A 23686-nucleotide genomic window follows, 5' to 3' on the forward strand; every position below is an offset into this window, starting at 1 on the left:
TACTATATATGCGCATTAATGTGTTAAGGTAATATATAATATTAATAATTATCATTTTTTCGTCATCGCCATTTGTCATTGCAGTTCACCATGGCATCATCATCATTATTGGCACTGTCATCATAGTTATCACCATCCGCAGTTACACCGTAAAGTTAGCATATCACAGTTATGTATACCTTCACTTTCTGTATTATAGCTGCCTGTGGTCTTCCACAAATCATTCAAACTAAAGAATAATTCAATTTAAATAGCCTACAAAAAGAAAGAATGTATTTCAAGAACAGGCAGGACTACACTGAGCCACTACGATCAACACCAATTAACTTCCCTCACACCATAAATTCAGATACTCTTTTTTTCTGTGTGAAAGTCTCAATAAGTTAATATACTTGCCAATCACACCCAACAGGACAGTAAACGCCGAGCATCACTCATGATTGAGATCGAACGCTCTCACTCTCACTTATTCTACTTAGATCCACTACATTGGTCGTCCATTTCTGGGTTTGCCAATTATAGAGCGAGCTACTTCTCGACTTTCGAAATACACCAATACATTCGTTGCTCATAAAAATACATTTTTGCAGCCTATGATAACAATGATACACGTTGCTTTCGAAATACTGTACACCAATACTTTCGCTACAGGCTATCTAGTCACAGTACAGACAGAATGTGTAATTGCAACGGAGACTATATAAGGATCTGAGCATAGTCAAGATATGGAGAGAAAGTCTGTCCGTTACCTCTTCGTGGTGCTCCATGGGTAATGCTAATGTTAGATTCAAAACATACACACATACATGTGTGTATAGCACAACATACTTTATTTAATTGTGCTATCTGGGTCATTGGTGGCAAGTTATCAAGAAGGATATTTGCCGCCATGTCAAAATATATTTACTGTACCGTTTCTAAGGTAAATATCAGAACTCACTTGTATCGTTGTCATCATAGGCTGCAATGCAGTACACTAAGCTGTTGTTTAAAATTCGCTAGTCAGAACGATAAGTTCCAGTAGCACGGGCTATGGTGAGCCCGTAACTACACTAAGCACAACGAACAGTTAAAATAACTAGTGACTTTCACCTGTGCCTTTGATCACAAGCGGTCAAGACTTTCCTTTCCCTCTTACGGCCGCCGGGAGGCAGTTATAGAGCGTTGTTTACGGACAAGCAAGCTTAATTTTGTTACCATTGTCTCCGCTTATTGGCTGGCTTTCGACTCCAATTTGACAGTATTAAGGAAACTAACCGTTGTGATTATTATTATGTGAGCTATGGAGCATACGAGGTAAACAGGAAGATAATGGTTTGAAAGCATGGTAGTGTAAATAGTTAATTACGAGTCTTCAATCAGCAGGGATAAGCTCTCCACTTTACACAATCCAGCCTTTGGGCAGGATTCAAGTGCTGGCAGTTCCGAGTGAGGAGTTTTATGGACGGTTACAGCAGGTGCAGTGTGAGGCTTTCGTGTTATACTGTACGTGGCGTGAGAACTGGAGGTGGTCTCCCTCGACATGGGTGAGGGAGGGTTGTAGTGGCAAGTACGCTTGGCGAGGCAAGTGGGCTGCATCTTCTCTTATTACTGTTGACTATTTGGGCTTGCGGAATCGAGCCATTAGCTCTTGCATCCCGCCTTTCTAACCCAATTAATTTTTATCTATTCTTCTCCCGTTGCTGTTACTATTTCTCCTGTTGCTGTTACTATTTCTCCTGTTGCTGTTACGACTTCTGTTGTTACTATTTCTGGTCTGTTGTTATTATTTCTGCTCCTGTTGCTATTACGTCTGCTCCTGTCGTTGGTACTACTTCTCATCTTGTTACTAATTCTTCTGTTGTTCTTACTATTTCTGATCTGTTGTTCTTACTATTTCTGATCTGTTTTTCTTACTCTTTCTGATCTGTTGTTCTTACTATTTCTGATCTGTTGTTCTTACTACTTATTATGTTGCTGTTACTATTGCTTCTCTGTTGTTTCTACTTCTGTTCCAATTACCACTACTTCTTCACCTGTTCTTGTTGCTACTTCTGCTCCTGTTGTTGTAGACGTTGGTGCTGACATTCCTTGATTATTCATGCTGTTTCAGTGGTGGTGGTGTCAGTGGCAATAATGGTGGTAGCAGTGGAGATGGTGGCAATAATGGTGGTGGTGGTTGTAGCAGCAGTGATGATGGTGGTGGTAATGGTGGTATCAATACTAACGTCACTCACTGTAAACAATGGAGCAACGCTAATGTCACCTTATCAAATAACGCAAACAGCGGTAAACAAAATTAACAAGACATTATTAAAAATGTAATGGAAAGAAAACTAAATATGTAAAGCTGATACACACAGTACCAGAGAACGTCATAAAGCTGACACACACAGCCCCAGAGAACGTCATAAAGCTAACACACACAGCACCAGAGAACGTCATAAAGCTGACACACACAGTACCAGAGAACGTCATAAAGCTAACACACACAGCACCAGAGAACGTCATAAAGCTGACACACAGCACCAGAGAACATCATAAAGCTGACACAGCACCAGAGAACATCATAAAGCTGACACACACCACCAGAGAACGTCATAAAGCTGACACACAGCACCAGAGAACGTCATAAAGCTGACACACACCACCAGAGAACGTCATAAAGCTGACACACACACCACCAGAGAACGTCATAAAGCTGACACACAGCACCAGAGAACGTCATAAAGCTAACACACACAGTACCAGAGAACGTCATAAAGCTAACACACACAGCACCAGAGAACGTCATAAAGCTGACACAGCACCAGAGAACGTCATAAAGCTGACACAGCCCCAGAGAACATCATAAAGCTGACACACAGCACCAGAGAACGTCATAAAGCTGACACAGCACCAGAGAACGTCATAAAGCTGACACACAGCACCAGAGAACGTCATAAAGCTAACACACACAGCCCCAGAGAACGTCATAAAGCTAACACACACAGCACCAGAGAACGTCATAAAGCTGACACACACAGTACCAGAGAACGTCATAAAGCTAACACACACAGCACCAGAGAACGTCATAAAGCTGACACACAGCACCAGAGAACGTCATAAAGCTGACACACAGCACCAGAGAACATCATAAAGCTGACACACAGCCCCAGAGAACGTCATAAAGCTAACACACACAGCACCAGAGAACGTCATAAAGCTGACACACACAGTACCAGAGAACGTCATAAAGCTAACACACACAGCACCAGAGAACGTCATAAAGCTGACACACAGCACCAGAGAACGTCATAAAGCTGACACACAGCACCAGAGAACATCATAAAGCTGACACAGCACCAGAGAACATCATAAAGCTGACACAGCACCAGAGAACATCATAAAGCTGACACACAGCACCAGAGAACGTTATAAAGCTAACACACACAGCACCAGAGAACATCATAAAGCTGACACACAGCACCAGAGAACGTCATAAAGCTGACACACACCACCAGAGAACGTCATAAAGCTGACACACAGCACCAGAGAACGTCATAAAGCTGACACACAGCACCAGAGAACGTCATAAAGCTGACACACAGCACCAGAGAACGTCATAAAGCTGACACACAGCACCAGAGAACGTCATAAAGCTGACACACAGCACCAGAGAACGTCATAAAGCTGACACACAGCACCAGAGAACGTCATAAAGCTGACACACAGCACCAGAGAACATCATAAAGCTGACACACAGCACCAGAGAACGTCATAAAGCTGACACACAGCACCAGAGAACGTCATAAAGCTGACACACAGCACCAGAGAACGTCATAAAGCTGACACACAGCACCAGAGAACGTCATAAAGCTGACACACAGCACCAGAGAACGTCATAAAGCTGACACACAGCACCAGAGAAACGTCATAAAGCTGACACACAGCACCAGAGAACGTCATAAAGCTGACACACAGCATCAGAGAACGTCATAAAGCTGACACACAGCACCAGAGAACATCATAAAGCTGACACACAGCACCAGAGAACGTCATAAAGCTGACACACAGCACCAGAGAACGTCATAAAGCTGACACACAGCATCAGAGAACGTCATAAAGCTGACACACAGCACCAGAGAACATCATAAAGCTGACACACAGCACCAGAGAACGTCATAAAGCTGACACACAGCACCAGAGAACGTCATAAAGCTGCCACACAGCACCAGAGAACGTCATAAAGCTGACACACACCACCAGAGAACATCATAAAGCTGACACACCACCAGAAAACCTCATAAAGCTCTCATTATAAAGCCAGTGTGAGGATCAATCTCTGGCAACAGGCGCGTTCGGATCCAGTCAGGAAATTTCTGGGTCACGCAGTGAAACTCACAACAGGTGTGAAGCAGAATTAGGAGAGTGATAGAGAAAGAGAGAGTGAGAGAGTACAATAGAGAGAGAGAGAGAGAGAGAGAGAGAGAGAGAGAGAGAGAGAGAGAGAGAGAGAGAGAGAGTGAGAAAGAGTGCAATAGAGAAAAAGAGAGAGGGGGGGGGGTCATTGAGGAAAAGATATAAGAAAAATATCTCACACAGGATTTATTTTTCTTTAAATGAATGAGGCTTGCCAATTATGCCGACAAAAATATTATGCAGAACTGAGTTGCCAATTTATTTTTTTAAGCCACGTTCCCGAAATGTGGAATTTTTTTTCAAATGTGCTTGTGTTTAAAATAGTTTTTTCACATTTAGAAAGCTTTAGAATGTCAGTTTCATTTTTCATATTTCCATCGTAAAATACAGTATATAAATAAATTTATATTTTATATACAAACAAATCCTCAGGTTACGCATCTAGAAGTGCTTGCTTAATTCTCGTTTATGTCCCGTTGTTTAAAGTTGTTTTAAGTATTGAATACAGTTACAGTACTCACCTAGTTGTGCTTGCGGGGGCTGAGCTCTGGCTTTTGTTTCAACCACCACCAACTGCTCTTGTCTCTGCACAACTTTCATCTACTTGGTGGCTCGTGCGTTAAAAAATAATATTTAATATTTTGATGAAATGGGAAGAGTTTTAGGCTTGTTTTACTGTTACTGAACTAACCATATCAAAGTTTGATACTAGATCAAAAGCAAGAATGATAAACGAAATGTTATCAGATTACAAAAATGACTTGTTCTTTGAATTTACAACGCCTATTGTGTCGGAATTTGAAAGATTGAACAGTCTTTTCCAGCAAACGAAAGCTGATCCACTTGAACTGTGTCGAGAATTATTCTTGTATTATAAGTCTTCACAAGATTGTATGATGCCAATAGACAGAAAAGAAATATTGATAAAGTTGATGTTCTTATTCTTAACAGAATGTAGCAAGTTGCAACAGAAGGACAACACTAGCGAAACTCTTAAAGAAATAAAACATGTCAAAGAAAGATGTTTGGACATGCCAGAAGAAGCATTCAGTAAAGTAAAATGTAAACTTCCTTCGTTTATCCTTCCAGATAAACTAAAGATATCTAAAGAGATATCTTTAGATATCTGGCAAAATTAACCCCACAGGAGCTTTAAATCAAGTTTCAAGACCGACATTTTCAGAGCTATCATTTGTAAACATTGATGGGAAAAAATCAGTATTATTGAAAAACAGTACAGACAGATGCCTTTTGTTGATTCGAAAGATGAAGTTCCATTTTAGAACGATGGCTTTCCTACAGACTTGACAAATTTTGGATTGGTGTACTTCATCATGAAGCATTGAAGAGGTCACCACATTCGCCCTTACATGTTTAATAACACCAATATTATTATTAGCTTGTATCGCCAGTCAAAACAAAAGCCAGAAACAGAATGAAGCTTAAATTCATTGACGCTGTTGTGAGAATTAGGTCTGAACTATTGCTCACAAATTAATATTGTAATTAATTTCCATCTTTCCATTTCCAAATTATCTCCAAATCCAAATCTTCTTTCCATCTCCAAATTTTGCTAAAAGATGAAGCCTATGCTACAGATTCTAATTGTTTCAATGTGGATGACACTGCTGAAGAGAATCGTTTTTTTTATATGATGTAAGTATCAGAACCATATTTAAATATGATTGGCGTTTTTTTATGCCTTTTTCATGAATTGTTTGGCGTCACAGTTCGGGTTTAATCTGGCAACCCTGTGAAGGAGGAGGTTAGACCCTACCTAGTTACACAACGTGAAGACTAGACCATAATCCAGTTACACAGAGTGAAGGCTAGGATCCTAACCCAGTCATACAGGGATACTACTGTGTGATCATCCAGTCATGCTAAGTGAAGGCTGTATCCTGATCAAGACACGGAGACGGCTTCACCGTCACATTTCTATGCAGGATGCTGATAAGAAGGAAGTGGTGAAGTATCTAGCTGTTACTCAAATATTTGTACCTTCTATGGAGCACCAGTAAGATATCTGGAAGGAGTTCACTCCCCTTCATCCATACCATATATGTATGAGTACAGAGGAAGATTAGAACAAGTTGTGAAGTAAATGCATGGAAGAAATCAAAATGTTTATTATGTTGAAGGAGCAGAGTGACTAGCCACTGCACCTCTAGGAGTGTTGGTGAAGGGAAAGTTGTGTGGGAGAGCCGGTTGGGGAGCCAGGTAGTGGGCAGATGATGGATGTCGTCCACCTGTGTCCTCAACCCAACTCGTCCTCAGACCAAGTCCATTCCATCCAGCAGTCGACCCCAAGGACGCATTCAGCAATTTTAACATGCTGTTCATTCAAAACGGAAATTTTCTCAAGTATAAATTAATATTATAATATATTAGCATATTGTGTGTAAATAGGCATAGGTTAGGTTAGGTTAGGTGTTTAGGTTCTGTTGGTGATTATTTGTATTTGTAGTACGTGGGTGAAGCATTTACAGCGTTGTGGTTCGAACAAAATTCGTCAGTGAAGCACTTGTTCCGGATATGTTCGAACGTCAGCAGTCGTGAGTCGTGTGTAAACCGCTTTTCATTCATAAACAGGGGGTTTGGCGGGTGCATGGAATCACTTTTGGATCTTTGTTTGGAGGACGGGCTGAAATACTTCACCCACGTACTACAAATACAAATAATCGCCAACAGAACCTAAACACCTAACCTAACATAACCTACGCCTAATTATACATAGAATTTTTATGTATAATAATATTGTTTTATATATAAGAACAGTACCAATTTTTAATATTCAGTATGTTAAAATTAGTGAATGTGTCTGGGGAGGACAGCCGCTGCTTTTAACAGCCTAGTGTGAGGACGGGTTGAACAGGGAGTTTGGGGGGCTGGATTAACGAGCATTTGGCATTTACTTATGGGAACAGGCTGTTGTTAATGAGGATCAACAACAGAGTATCGAGAGTTCATGGCGAACAGGACTTCGAGAAGGCTAGAAGTCGGGTTAGTGAAGTCGTGAGTTCGCTGGCGACATGACTTCATGCAGACGCCCGATTGGATTTGAACTGTGTGTGTCCGCGTGAAGGTATCTTTGTGAGCTGTGACCTAGAGACACGAACAGTGCTATATGTAGGGGAAACCAACAAGTTATTTCATACTTGTGTGAGTTATTAAACCTGGTTGAAACTGCTTTTGTGGGCTCGACTCCAGGCAAGTTTGAATTCTCCAAGGCAGAATAGGCTGTTTTGGGCCTGTAGTTCATCTTCATGGACAGCTAACTACAATCTGGGAAGATCCTGAGTGTAGTGTTGACTTGGTCACCCATAATGACAAGGACATCCCGTAGCCTAATTCGGTAAGATTCTTAATAGTTTCCCCAGTCCATCCATTATATTATTATTGCTTGAATGTTTGAAGAGACGAGGCTAACGAATTACATTTCAGTTAGCTGCTAAAAATTATTTATATTATAAATTTGATCCATAATTCAATTATTTTCGTAATGTTAGATTATCGTCATTAATTTTCAAGCTGGTCGCCTGTGTTGTGTTGTGGGCTCGTGCTCTCCAGTCCCAATATTTGTACAGCTTTTCATTTTCCTAGGAGTGTATTTCTACATTACTTTATTATATAATAAATATAGTTCTAGATATTCTAAGATGATTCAGTTGTCACTGACACATCGAGACTTCCATTTCTGATTACAGTACCGACAGGAAGTATATAAAGTCAGTAGTGTTTATAATGTACTTATGAGGACCGGTGTTACTTGTAAAAGTGATTACTGTTGGGATTAACCAGTTGTTCGTGCCAGGTGTATCTAGGAACGGAGTTTTACCCCTAAGCCTTGAGTTGAGGCTCCGTAAGGGCGAAAGATGTCACTACAACGCTTCTTAGATTTTTTCGTGAAGGTAATAACAAGGTAAACAACTGAATAATAAACAAGAAGATAACATACATGAACAAATCCACAAGGGCCGTGATGAGGGTTCGAACCTACGTTCGGGATGATCCCAGACGCGCCTTAGTCGATTGCCTTTGTGGATTTGTTCATTTGATGTTTCACGCTATTGTGATTTCTGTGCCATGTATAGCATACATGACTTAAATAAGCAATTTAGAGAAAAGAAATGCATTAGATGAGTTATGAAAGGCGTACAGTTTTAGTAAATAAAATTTGAAATTTGTTACAAGATGTTAAGTAGATATTTCTTAGTCTCTTTTAAACTAGTTGGTGACTTATAGCTTTTAATTACATTTGTGATGTTATTCCACAATTTGGGACCCTTGATTTACTTTGCTTGCTTTGCAAAGCAAGCAAGGGTTAGCCTCGTCTTTTCAAACAACAAGAGTCATTTTTACTTTGCTTGCTTTGCAAAGTAAAAATTATTTGAAATGATTTGCTTGAGTTTCACAGTAAGAATATAAAATACACAGTATTCGTTTCTTGTATGGTGCCCATGAGTTTTGCAACGGCTCTCTAAGAAGCGCTCAAGGTCAGGATTAGCACTGCAGTTTAGAGTTTTATGGATGTAGTTGAGAGTAATACACTTGAGAATATTACAGTGACTTGATACTTAACATATTCAAAGATTTCAGTAAGGCAGCTGAGTGATTTCTGGGACTAAAGTTTGTTATTATTCTAATTGCTGATTTATGTTGAGCAATTAGAGGCCGGGGTAATTTAGGGTAGTAAATCTCGAGGCACAGACACCGTGGGTGAGGCGAGTTCTGCAGTTCTCGCAAAACTTTTGCGAAAACTGCGAGTTCTCTTTTTGCAGTTTTCAAGCCGTTCTCGCTCGCGAAAACGGGCTGCCAGATACTAGCAGTGTAGACAAATACAATCACTCCATCCTCTTTCCTACATGATTGTTGTTGTCTAATCATAGCACTGATCAGGCAAGACTTTCCCTCGTTCTTGTTGTTGACTTTAGGTAACATAATTAATCCTTTAGTGACACCAGGTGAAGGAAACGCACCCAGACGTCTCGCAGCTACAGTAGCTCTTCCCCCAGATCTCGTTACTTGTGTTGACCACACCACACACTAGAAGGTGAAGGGACGACGAAGTTTCGGTCCGTCCTGGACCATTCTCAAGTCGATTGTGAGAATGGTCCAGGACGGATCGAAACGTCGTCGTCCCTTCACCTTCTAGTGTGTGGTCTGGTCAACTTACTTTAGCCCCGTTATTGTGACTCCTCGCCTGTATATCGTTACTTGTGTAATTAGTCACATATGCGGTTTCCACCTTACTTTTCCCTGGAATACGACCCGCCAAATCGTTTAACAACCATGTACCTAATCACTACTGGGTGAACGGATGGTGTGCAGTTAAGGATTGGCGCCTGGTTAATCCTCCCCGGCCAGGATACGAACCCTGGTCAAATCGTTCGCGAAGCGCGGGGCGAATATTTTACCATTGTTCCACGGGGACTTCTACATTTATTTCCTTATGGTTGAAGTGTCCTGTAATTAGGTGTTCTGCCCTCATTCTGTGAACCATTTATGCTGCGTTCTGATTATTGTTCAAGCTGGCCTTTTATTGGTAGTTATGTGTACGTGTGTGTGTGTGTGTGTGTGTGTGTGTGTGTGTCTGTGTGTGTGTGTGTGTGTGTGTGTGTACTCACCTAATTGTACTCACCTAATTGTGCTTGCGGGGGTTGAGCTTTGGCTCTTTGGTCCCGCCTCTCAACCGTCAATCAACTGGTGTACAGATTCCTGAGCCTATTGGGCTCTATCATATCTACATTTGAAACTGTGTATGGAGTCAGCCTCCACCACATCACTTCCTAATGCATTCCATTTCCTAACTACTCTGACACTGAAAAAGTTCTTTCTAACGTCTCTGTGGCTCATTTGGGTACTCAGCTTCCACCTGTGTCCCCTTGTTCGCGTCCCACCAGTGTTGAATAGTTCATCCTTGTTTACCCGGTCGATTCCCCTGAGGATTTTGTAGGTTGTGATCATGTCCCCCCTTACTCTTCTGTCTTCCAGTGTCGTAAGGTGCATTTCCCGCAGCCTTTCCTCATAACTCATGCCTCTTAGTTCTGGGACTAGTCTAGTAGCATACCTTTCGACTTTTTCCAGCTTCGTCTTGTGCTTGACAAGGTACGGGCTCCATGCTGGGGCCGCATACTCCAGGATTGGTCTTACATATGTGGTGTACAAGATTCTGAATGATTCCTTACACAGGTTCCTGAACGCCGTTCTGATGTTAGCCAGCCTCGCATATGCCGCAGACGTTATTCTCTTTATGTGGGCTTCAGGAGACAGGTTTGGTGTGATATCAACTCCTAGATCTTTCTCTCTGTCTGTTTCATTAAGTACTTCATCTCCTATTCTGTATCCTGTGCCTGGCCTCCTGTTTCCACTGCCTAGTTTCATTACTTTGCATTTACTCGGGTTGAACTTCAACAGCCATTTGTTGGACCATTCACTCAGTCTATCCAGGTCATCTTATAGCCTCCTACTATCATCCTCTGTTTCAATCCTCCTCATAATTTTTGCATCGTCGGCAAACATTGAGAGGAACTAACCTATACCCTCTGGGAGATCATTTACATATACCAGAAAGAGTATAGGTCCAAGGACTGACCCCTGCGGGACTCCACTTGTGACGTCTCGCCAATCTGAGACCTCACCCCTCACACAGACTCGTTGTCTCCTGTTGCTTAGGTACTCCTCTATCCACCGGAGTACCTTCCCTCTCACTCCAGCCTGCATCTCCAACTTTCGCACTAGCCTCTTGTGTGGCACTGTATCAAAGGCTTTCTGACAATCCAAAAATGTGCAGTCTGCCCACCCTTCTCTTTCTTGCCTTATTTTTGTTGCCTGGTCGTAGAATTCAAGTAACCCTGTGAGGCAGGACCTGCCATCTCTGAACCCATGTTGATGCTGTGTTACAAAGTTCCTTCGCTCCAGATGCTCCAGAAGTTTGTGTGTCTGTGTGTGTGTGTCTGTGTGTGTGTGTGGCTGTGGGCTCATTTCCTGGGTCAGTTAGGTGTGATAGTGCACTATCTAAAACGAGACTTTCACTCTTTTCCTTTTGACTGCCTCAGAGAGAGAGAGAGAGAGAGAGAGAGAGAGAGAGAGAGAGAGAGAGAGAGAGAGAGAGAGAAAGGCGAGATAGAATCTAGCCAGATATAGGCACTATATAGGTAAAAATGGAAACAAGAGAGTGAGGGGGCTGAGAGAAGGCATTAGTGCAGCCTGTCCGCCCACACGAGTGGCTGCTGTATGTGGCAAGTGACACACACTTTCACACAACTTGTGATGTAATCGGGGCAAGGGTCAAAGTCCGTCTTTGATGGTGAGGTGGGCAGCAGGGAAAGGCGTCCGTGCCCCCTGTGTTGGGCAGCGCGGGAAGACGACCCGTTCAAGTGCGGTCAACCCGTCCGCATCTCGCGCTGTTTTCATTGTAACTACCAATAATACCCTCCGTCATCCCTCCCTCCCATCCTCTGCTTCGACAGATTCCCAGCGTACATGCAACGTAGTCACAGCATTATACTCTTGAACACATTAATAGAACGTAATTACGTTTAAAAATTCATGGTTGCGTTGGGTGTTTGCCTGTGTGTGCACTGCGCCTGCTCTGCCAACACTCGTTCCTAGGATAGAGATACACCTAACACAACATCTACATCCTCCAAGCTTAAGGTCCTGGGGTCCTTGAGAGTCGTCCAGGGTTCACGAGAGTTGCTGCCCCCGGGGACGTCTAACAATCCCGAGAAACTCATGGCACAAGTTGTGTTTAGAGCCATGGGAGATGCCTGAGAGCTCTCCGGGAGCATGGAGGAACAACGGAGGACATAAGTGGGAACTCAGTACCCAAATAAGCCACAGAGATATTACAAAAATATTTTCATTGTTAGAGTAGTCAACAAATGGAATGCATTAGGAAGTGAAGTGGAGGCTGACTCCATACACAGTTTCCAATGTAGATATGATAGAGCACAACAAGTTCTATCAATCTGTACACCAATTGATTGACAGTTGAGAGGAGGGACCAGAGAGCCGAAACTCAGCCCCCTCAAACATAATTAGGTGAGTACACAAACACACATTCACTATGAGAGAAGTAGGAGGCTAGAAGTTTGTAGACTTTGTAGAAGTAGAAGTAGGAGAGAAGTTTGTGTTAAACTAACAACTTCGAGAACAAAGAGGTTATAGCTTCAAGCCAAGAAAAGAAAGGAGCCAAAGAAATGTACGAAATGTATCTTTTGGTAACATAATTGGATATAGAATCATTTAAATGTGAAGAAAAAGGTGATTGGCCAACTATCGAAATGTTGTTGTTTTAGATTCAGCTACTCTGAACAAAAAGTTGCAAGTAGCACGGGCTATGGTGAGCCCGTAGTGGACTTACCAACCACAGGAGCGGGGCTGTAACTGCATGCAACAACGATCGGAAGCTTCAAAGCTTCATATGAGCAAGATAATTGTGAAGACGGAACACCACGAGCGTAGCTCACATCCTTTAACTACACTCAGGTAATTACACAAGCTAATAATGAAAGGCGGGGAGAGACCAGAGTGTTCAGGAAACAAGGCTACAACAATGCCCTGGTTCACTTTTACTTTCACCTCGATAATAGGACGAACCGAGGCAGTGATTGGATTCAATCTCCAGGCAGGGGGGAAGAAATAGCCTAAGCTACTCAATCCCTTTGAGATGTATTTTTCTTGTCTCAATAAACATACTTGAACTTGAATCTCCACGATTTTAGGACATATTGCCAGCTGTTCCATAAAGACTGGCAGTATCTCGCGATTCATTCCGAATCCATAAGTACAATGCACATTTCATTAGCGAATGTAGAAAGCGAGGAACGCAAATCATCAAGAGTATCAACAACCATGTGGAACCAGAACGACTTGTTCTCCAAGATGGCTTGGTGCCTTCTGTTGATAATTCCTTGTTTTCCAAGAGGACAGACAGACAGCAAACATCACTAACGCCCATGCAGAGGTTGTACACAAGACATCGCTGCAGTCAACAGCCTTGCCACTAGCACAACTAACAACAACATCCACCAAGACACACGTGTTCCAGAGACCTTGTAGTAATTGTGCCAGAGTACACATAGGATAATAATCCAGAACCTGGATAGGGAAAACATCCAGAACTCAAATAGGGGATAAACATTCATATCTTGGACTAGGCTCTAGGGCATCTAAGTATCCCTGCCGTGTGGATAATACACCAACAATTTAACCACACAAAAAAGGGAAGAGCAACACCACGTAAACTTTACGGCCGCCAAACTCATAAAACAAAAACAAACAACATTAGAACAATGTGTACAGAATCTCTTGACAGCACCTAACAGAATGGAGGACACTTCAAGTATTGCATTATCACTTATTAAACCTGTAAGACAACACACGCTGACACACTTCTGTTCTCACACTTATTTTTACTTCCTCTTCTGGGGCCAGATTCACGAAAGCACTTACGCAAACACTTACGAACGAGTACATCTTTCCTCAATCTTTGACGGCTTTGGTTACATTTATTAAACAGTTTACGAGCATGAAAACTTCCCATTCAACTGTTGTTATTGTTATAAACAGCCTCCTTGTGTTTCGGAGCTCATTAACTGTTTAATAATTGGAAACAAAGCCGCCAAAGATTGAGAAAAGATGTACAGGTTCGTAAGTGTTTGCGTAAGTGCTTTCGTGAATCTGGCCCCAGCTATCCTAAGATAACCACCTGAAATGTGTATCTGTGACGGGAGAGTGTAACAGGCGGGGAGGAAGCAAGTTAATAATGAACCTTGGTGCTGAAATCAGAGTTCTACAATTTTTATTTCACTTAAAACCTTAAACAATCCTGCATTTTGTTTAAATTTGTATTTTATTTCACACATTCAGTATTGCATTGTTTGGAAATTGAATAATGTTTCAAATCGCATAAAATTCTAAAGATTTTGTATAAATTTACTGATATGTATATTGTATTATGAAAGGATTAAAAACGCATACAAATTGTAGATATATTTGGGAGTTTAATACAAGTTCAGTGAAGTAAAAATAGTACCAAATGTTCTTAAATTTCTATGGAAGATGTTTATTTACAAAATGTGGATGGGTCATCTCATGGTCTAAGTTTCAGGTCAACTTCAGGTCAGGTCAAAGGTGAGTTTTGCAAACTAAAATAATAATCCTTTGTGCTGCACTACTTATTCGTGATACGCTATGACAAAAGTTGGAATACTTATGCAATATTAGCCCATCCTCGTAAAATGAATGTACTCATAGTAATGATGTGGTCGAAAGTTCAAATATGTTGTGATGGACCACCAGAAAGTAGACTTTTTGGACAAACCGTAAAAGTTTTTATGTTTATTAAGGACGGATAAATAAATAAGGACGCTGATAATAAGGATATATAAGGACGATGATAAAACAGCAACGGCGCTTTCACCACCGCCCACCTGATGGGTATGGGGTGCATGATAAAGAAAGAAATTGAATTGCAACGGCGGAGCTATGATCACGTGATAACTTTCCCGCCAAATGGCGCACGACAAAGTAAACATTTGGATAAGTTTTCCCGCGTGATGCGCCACATTATCTGACCGACTTATGGGCTCCCATCTGGCTACTTGTGCATCTACTTAAGAACATCCTTTTTTAAATTACTTTTTGTTGCAAGGGAATATATGATCTACCTGGATTTTCGCACATCTGTTGTTCATGTATACTTCCATTCATCTGGGGCTCTAGGAGACTCGAACCACGGACCTCACATGTGTGAGGCCGAAGCTCAATCGACCGAGCTGTTGAGTAGTCTTAAGGAAAGTTTCCAGAAGCAGCATCCTGTTGCCAATGTGAGGACACTTTAAATTACTTTAAATTTAACTTTAAATTTAAACAGGAGGACGGGTTGCATGTACAGGTCAGGTAGATCGGGCCATCTACCCTTCCAGAGAAACTTCTCAATCTCTCATATTTTTGCTTAACAGTAACCTGGTACCCTGTTTATTCTCACAAACTTTATTATGCAAAATTAAATCTAACTTCCTTATAACCACTGCCCCCTAACATGTTCCATATTGTAATGCCATTTACCAGTATTTCCCTGTTAGTCAGAACCAAGTCTAATATATTGTTTTCCCGTGTTCTATAATATGTGGTTTAAGATGGCAGTCATCCACCATTTCTACAAAAATCTTCCTCTAGATTACCTGTTTTATTGAACCAGTTTTAGTAAGACGATCCCTGACCCATGGGATATATATATAAAGTCATCTTCATCATATTAAGGCTTTATTTTGCATTGCTTCACACCCCTACAATCTTGAGGTTATCTTGAGATGATTTCGGGGCCTTAGTGTCCCCGCGGCCCGGTCCTCGACCAGGCCTCCACCTCCAGGAAGCAGCCCGTGACAGCTGACTAACACCCAGGTACCTATTTTACTGCTAGGTAACAGGGGCATAGGGTGAAAGAAACTCGGCATTCTTTCAGGTACTGGAGCAAGCATAGTCAATTTGTGTCATAACTTGGATAATACCCTGCCGATACCATGAGGCTTTTAAACCATAAGAACTCTAAGCCATAAGAACACTAGAGCATGAGACCTCTAGAGCATGAGAACTCTAGACTATGAGAAGTGTAAACGTTGAGAGGTGGAAGCATCTCGTTATACTGACGACAGTGGTTATAATGCGGTCATACAGTGTATCCAATACCTCTCATCGCTCTAGCATGTAAGGAAACGCTTTCTTAGCCTAAGACATACAGGAGACATCTCCCGTCACGCAGGGTGCAGTCGCACCTCCATAGATCTCCAGTATCAGCTCTTGATACTGGTAATGGCTCAAAAGGGCCACCACTTACGGGCTATTCATGCCCGTGCCACCTTTTGGGTGGCTTAATCTTCATCATCATCTTAGCCTAAGAGTAGTGAGTGAAACGAACCCCAGGGAGAGCAGTGAAGGCAGATGTCATTCAAAGTATCAGACGTTAGTATCATAACAAAGTGTGTGTCGGGAGTCATTGACACTGCACTGACTCTGGAGCTGAAGCTCAACTCTTCACACACACAAATAGGAGAGTACAAACACGTACCCACATACATCACTGCTCTTCAAATACACTTAAGACATCATTATTGGTAGTGGTACGCACATACACGGTTCTGTGCCTGTTGTAGTCTATTCATCCATGATCCCTTCCAAATTTAACAGAACAAAATAATAATGAAACTATATAATAATAGAAACTGAGAAACTGACAACATATAAAGGGAACTGGGGAAGAGAAGCTTCAATATTAGGTAATACCACATACCATCCGGAACTGGCTGGCGAGTGTGGCCTTGGTGGCTACCTGTTTATTACAGCACAATTTGCCTCGGTTTTCTATTCAGACAAATAATGGATCGCTTATCGCGGAATTTCCTCTAATGGCAAGGTAATTATGAGGAGAGAGCACCAGGCTTCTAATGGCAAATAAAAGAGGAGATTTTTACCCGAAAGTTTGTAATACCTTTTGGAAGCAACACGAAGAGTGTTTTGGGGGAGCATTTAAAACACTTATGTGTGTGGAAGCAGTACGAAGGGTATTAGTCTGAGAGTTGTATAGCCCAACCCGCCCTCCTAATAGCACGTTGCATTTTGACGTATACTTTACCTAAGGATAAAATCTGTCGTGCTAGAAAAAGGTAGCGGCTCACGATATTGACAATGTCCCGCTTTCTGTTCGTGGGTCCTCTGGTAGGTTAGGAAAAGGCACTTCAGTACGACAGTTTCTTGACGCTAGCGAGAACGGGCTGATAGCCACTGTGCTGCCATCTTTGAACTAGACATGACTAGGAGCTTCCATGTCAAGAATATGAAAGCCTGACTTAAATAAGCTCTTATAAGTTAGTTGAACACTTTTATATCTGCAAATTATCTCATTAATATGGAAGATAAATTTACCAAACAAATAGTCTTGGGAAATTTATTTGAATTTACTTCTCCGGTTTTAGAGAGATCATTGTAGCGAGTATAAAACAAAAATCTAACCAAACCCTTGGAATAATCAAGCGTACCTTTAACTTTAAGGAAAGGAAGGTGGGGATTCAAGTGTATAAATCTCTGGTGCGGCCTCATTTGGATTACTGTATCCAAGTATGGAGACCCCATCTTCAGAAGGACGTAGCTGCTCTGGAGAAAGTGCAACACTGGGCAACAAAAATCATTCCAGAGCTAAGTCATCTCTTTATCAGGAACGGTTGAGGGCCACAGGGCTAACAACGCTGCAAACCAGGCATGACGACGGATCTCATTGAAAATATTAAAATACTGAACAGTTTAGTGAATGTTGATCCGGAAAATGTAATCAAATGGTCTAATGTGACACAAACAAGAAGCAACGGTTTCAGGCTGGACATGTCACAATGTTGAACTGGAAACAGGAAATACTTTTTCACCCACAAGGTTATTAATCTATGGAGCAGTCTACCCGCCGAAGCCGTAACTGCCAAGACTTTTGAATTTCAAAATCAAACTGGAAAAGATTATCAAGGCAAATGGGTGGGGGGGGGGGGACCTTCGACAAGCCGCCGGCTTCCTATCCTCGTCGAGGCCACTAGTGGTAATGTCCCTCAGGTAAATCAAGTAAATATAATGCATCTTGATAAAGATCTCACAGTGCATACGAGAAAAAGCAGCTGAATCAACAAGACTGTTGGAAAACGGATGTGATCCCACTATGCAGTGAAAGGTAAATGACCACTGAATTACGGGCATTCCCATACTGGAGAGTCCACAACCAGAGCCTCGTCTACCAGTCATGTTTGATATACTGAGAGGCCGCAGCCTCGTCTGCAAGTCCATCAGGTGAGACTGATCATGCTGCCAGAGACTTTTCATCATTGGCCATTGCCCACGGGTTATGGTAATTACTGGCTGAGAGAGAGAGAGCTTATCGTAGCTTATGGTAAGTGACTTGCTTCGCATTAACCGGAAATGGTATATTAAGAAGTAATAACATGATAGACCAGTAACATTGTGATCCCTTACGATGGGTAGCCTATTCAGTACCAACAGCAATTTCTCCCACAGAGGTTTCCCTGTTGTCACAATCACTATTGCTCACATTAGGTTGTAAATTATACTAAACAGTCCCGAATCTATTAATTAATAATTGAATTTAATATGCACCTTAGGTTTATATCGAGGTCAGAGTTTGTATCGAGTTTGACCTAAGATCAAACTACTGACTCCGCAGGATGTAACCCCCCACGTAAGTAGTTGCCTAACTCCCGGGTCCCTATTTATTGCTAGGTGAACAGAGGCATTATGTAAAAGAAAACATCATGCCTTGCCATTTCTGTCCCGCCCGGAAATCAAACCAAGGATCCCATTGTAAATCGAGAACGTAGACTACTGCACTAAGAGTGTAATCATTAAAGCAGGTTCGCTAAAGCTATTGAACTGGCCATTGCATCTATGTATATATTTAATATACTTTGTATTTTCATGTACATAATTATTTCAGGTTTGGGTGATCAATTGGTACAGTGTGGCAAAGACTGCAGTAACACGCAAGGTGCTTGTGGATCACTGCAGGAGAAAGTGGTGAACGGGGAATGCTTGCACTCAAGGACGACTATCTTATTACCTTGTGATGGCTTCTGGGCTCAGCGTCCCCGCGGCCCGGTCCTTCCCTAGGCCTCTTAATTCCTACAGGTAAGGATTAGAGCCCACGCTGTGTAGGGAGCTTGCCAGTCTGACTTATGCAGTACCACCAAAATCTGGTTAAATCGTAGCAATGGGGGGATGTGAATTGTCTAGTGACGAGGCTTCTGGCATTGTGACGATTTTATTCTACACCTTGTCATTATCTGTTGCTATGTAGTGTTTCTTGCACCTTATAGAGTGACCGGCTATATATACTTGTGTAATACTTTGTTCATGTAGCTGTTGACTAATTATTTCATAGTTATGAAAGATATTATTTCTATTAATACACTCGTGATCTTGAAATTATATCACTTATCACATCGAACTATGATGATCTGAGGATTGGTAATGCTGTTGAACATCAATGCAGAAATTGTAGTGTTTATGATAAGGAATAATATTTACCAGAAGCAGTATTGCGAGGTACTCGCCTAGTTGTGCTTGCGAGGGTTGAGCTCTGGCTCTTTGGTCTCGCTGTAGGCAAGATACATCAAGTGAGACTTTCATCTTGTGTTTTTAGTTATGAGGGAGTGAGCCTATTTATATTCTTATTGTTGTTATTATGTCACATTACATTTTGAGCCTTATTTAACGATTAGACAGCTTATAATTTAAAATAGTTTAGTCAAACCATGAGCGTATGAACCTGATCTCATTGGCAAATTTGTTAATGATGTTGTTCAATTTTATATCTAATTTTATATTATATGATAAACAAGTGAGGTCCCAGGACAGCTCTGAGGCACACCACTTACAACGGTTTCCCATTCATACTTTACTATTTGTCTGTTCATGAGGGATCAATCCTTATCCTGACCCCTTCCAAGTGCTATATGGTCGTAATGGCTCTGCGCTTTTCCCTAATAGTTCCGTCCCATTTAAGTAACCATACACAAATCCAACTTAAGTACCGGTATATCATCCAATACTGTGCGTTTCTACCTTCCTAATCAGTATTTCATGAAGTATTAAAAACATCTTTTCAAAGAAGGTCTAACGACACAAAATGTAATTCAATATATGTCGAGTATTATACACCCTGTTAAACTTAGCATGGTACATGTGGAAGCTAGTTCCGCACTGTAATAGATAACAGAAGAACCAGCAGTACTATAGTTACAAACACCAACAGCTCGATTGGTCAGGTGAATTGGCCTAGGTTCGTATACGTGTTGTTAGGCAAAACACCAATTACAATTAGGCATTATATTAAACAGTGTGAACGGCAAGATATAAAATAATTTATGTAGTAAAAACAAATAGTAATAATCCTTTCTTAGTAGCTGCTGCTGCTGCTTAGAAAGCGAGCATAAACAAAAGCTGAGCAACACATCAACATACAAGAGAGAGAGTACAGTCTGTACAACGTGCAAGAGACAGAGTACACTGTGTACAACTTACAGACAGAGAGCAGTGACCTTACCTGGTGTGTCTGCGTTACTCGGGAGGGCGTTAAACTGCTGGTTGCTGTACTAGGCTAAATCCTGCTCCTCGCTCACTAAACGACCTGGATCTCCTTCAGGCACTTGGCACACCATTCACAGCCTCTGCACCACACACTCCTATACGGCTCTCCACAATTTACTAGTTACGGTAGCCGCGAGAAATATTAATTTTGACTTTTACCAGATTAAGAAACAGGCTTATGTGAATGTTTTTGGGGGGATCAGTTTCTGGGTAACACGAGTTTGAGAATCTAAAATTTATGATAATGGAAGTCAGCGGTTATACAAAGGTGATCGTTGAGGTTTGTTGATAATGCTTAGGGTGGGAATGTTAAAGTTTGTGAATGTGGGTGGTGTAGTGTGAGAGGAGGAGCACTAATCGTGGCGGATGGCAATGTAGGACTGAGGAAGAGATGGTGGTGGTGGTGGTGGTGGAAGGATCCGAGAGTCAGCCATCCACAGCTTTCACCAACACTATCCTCTATCCCCCCCCCCTAGCCAGCCCTCCCCCCCCCCTTATCAACCACCACACCCACCATCCCCCCCCCCCCTCCATAACCCCTCCACCCCCTCACCAATGCTTGAGGGGCCGCCGCCCTTATCTTGCCTTACCTGGTGTCTATAAAATCTATAATTTTAAAGTGTCACTTTTTTCTTAGTTAAGAATGTAGTTTTTCTAAGCAGGAGTTATTGGAATTTATAGTACAGTATATATATATTTGTGTATGTACTTTAGTATAACATTTAATTAGATAAATTACTAAACATGATATTAATATTTATGTAAAATTTATATGTGTTGACTTGCTAAATGTTCTGTGTTTAGATTTTTTATAATTATATATTTTGGGAGAAATTTTTAATAAAGGCCTTCAGGTTAAATTCGCTTTTGCCGAGCCCAGTGTAAACAATTGTAAGATTAACAATTAATGTAACTTTCGCTCTGGAATACGATTCTCTCTCTCTCTCTCTCTCTCTCTCTCTCTCTCTCTCTCTCTCTCTCTCTCTCTCTCTCTCTCTCTCTCTCTCTCTCTCTCTCTCTCTCTCTCTCTCTCTCAATAAATATCCAATCGATAGACCATATAGTAATATCCTGTATATATCTGATAACCTACATAAATTGATAGTATAAATAAGTTATTAAAAAATAGATACTGAATTTTATAACGAAATTCTTGGCAATTTGATCTGATAGGTCCTGTAGTACAGTGGTCTACATTCTCACTTCACAAATGCTTGGACAAGTTTCCTTTCACCTGATGCATTGTTCATGTTGTACTGAATAAGTACCCGGGAGACACACAACTATTGTGTATTGCATCTTGGAGAAGATCAGTAGTTCAATCTAGGAGGGGGGGGGGACCTCAATATAAACCTAAGCACAGACTTCCAGTTCCCCTGACAACGGGATGATGTTTGAGAATTAGCTACTCGGAACGAAGTGTTCATGTAGCACGGGCTATGGTGAGCCCGTAACGACAACGGGAATTAACAGTTGAAAATATATCATCCCTGTCTGGAGGGCGTGTGGTGTAGGGGAAAAAAAAAGAGAGTTTAGTAGCCATGACCTTGGGAAGGAAGAATGTGTTCTCCGCCTCCCTACTGTCAAGAGCCCAGACGAGCTAGTGGTGGTCTAGGGCCTCGGGGCTTTCCAACCTTCACCTCATCTCCTCCCGGATGTTGGATAAGATTCAGCTACTCGGAACAAAAAGTTCCAAGTAGCACGGGCTATGGTGAGCCCATAGTGGACTTACCTGGCACAGGAGCGGTGTTGTAACTTGGATGTTGGACGACTGTTCCCACAGTATATACACAGACAGAACTTCATATTGAAGGGAGGATTCAGCATCGCTCCTGTGCCAGGTAAGTCCACTACGGACTCACCGTAGCCCGTGCTACTTGCCCCGCTCTTGTGCCAGGTAAGTTACGGGCTCACCATAGCCCGTGGTGAGCCCGTAACTCTACTTGGAACTTGTTCCGAGTAGCTGAATCTATAACAACAACAACAACAACAACATATTAAAGCCATCGCTATAGAAAACTTAATTATCTCTGACTTCGAATCCTTAGTGCTTGCTGCTATTTGCGTAAACCTGAATGCAACGTGTTTTTCTCTGAAGCGTAATGCTGATACGCGCGGATACTGAACAGAACCATAAGAGTAAAGCTGATGTGCAGGCGATGAGTCACAATAACGTGGCTGAAATAAGTTGACCAGACCACACTAGAAAACATCAAAGACCATCAAAGATCTGAAAACTAGTCACCACAAGCCGCGGCTGGTGATGACAGTGAGAGCAGACTATAATGAGGTGCTCGTGTCCAGGGGCACACAAGCAAGAAAGCGAAGGAGTTATGCCTTAACCCGGACATTTCCCTATACCAGCTTTTCACTTTTTCAAGTTAGGGGGACATGAGTTTCCTCTTGGGGATGGAGAACTCTGGATTTAGTTATAGAGATAACAAGACCATATTCAATGCTTTTAGCAGCGAGTGAATCCAGTAGAGCTTATAATCTAGTTTGGGTATATGCAACAATGCATATGTCATCGGCATAACAGATGACGGCTTCGTCAGGTAGTGTGGGAATATCAGTTGTTAATTTGTGCATCAGAACATTGAACAGCGTTGGGCTTAGCACTCCATCCTGGGGTGTACCAAACTCAAAAGGTGCACAATGTTTAGTTTTGACTCCCTTGAAAAGGACTGAGACGGTTCTGTTACTCAGGTAACCCCTGAGCCATGTCAACAGTCTTCCCTTAACTCCTAAAGAGGCTAGTTGTCCTAAGATTATTTATCTGTTTGCTAGATCAAAAGCAGTTTGTAGGTCAATAAGTGCCGCCTGAGAGCTTGGTCCCTCTCTAACCTGCCTCAGAGGCAGGTTAAAAGACCGAGACCTGCAGGGTCTGCCTCAGTCTCCGGTGGTCACAGCAGCGGTCTGCCTCACCCGAGACCTAGCCTATCTCTCGAGGTGACACGAGAAGTTCCAAACAAATTTGCTTGAAAATCCTTTTGTAGTCTGATAGAAAGGTCTTGACTTGAAGAAACTTGTCTCTCGCAGCCCACGACAGCCCAGAATCATCAGGCACCCGTGCAAGTTGGCCAACACAAGAATTTGCCTTAAACAGAGCATCATGCCAGAGAAAGTCTTAGAGGTACGCCAACAGACTAGTATCAGAGCT

The 23686-nt window shown here is 41.9% G+C and overlaps 1 long non-coding RNA gene across 1 annotated transcript; it reads left to right on the forward strand.

Moving 5' to 3' along the window:
- The first annotated feature begins 7312 nt into the window (after nucleotides 1-7312).
- LOC138364576 (uncharacterized) lies at nucleotides 7313-20988 on the forward strand. The gene is made up of 3 exons (XR_011228442.1): nucleotides 7313-7735; nucleotides 18875-19065; nucleotides 20340-20988. It is a non-coding gene; the product is annotated as an uncharacterized lncRNA (long non-coding RNA).
- Nucleotides 20989-23686: the final 2698 nt, after the last annotated feature.

Source organism: Procambarus clarkii, chromosome 14, assembly GCF_040958095.1.
Source record: "Procambarus clarkii isolate CNS0578487 chromosome 14, FALCON_Pclarkii_2.0, whole genome shotgun sequence".
Classification (NCBI taxonomy): Eukaryota; Metazoa; Arthropoda; class Malacostraca; order Decapoda; family Cambaridae; genus Procambarus; species Procambarus clarkii.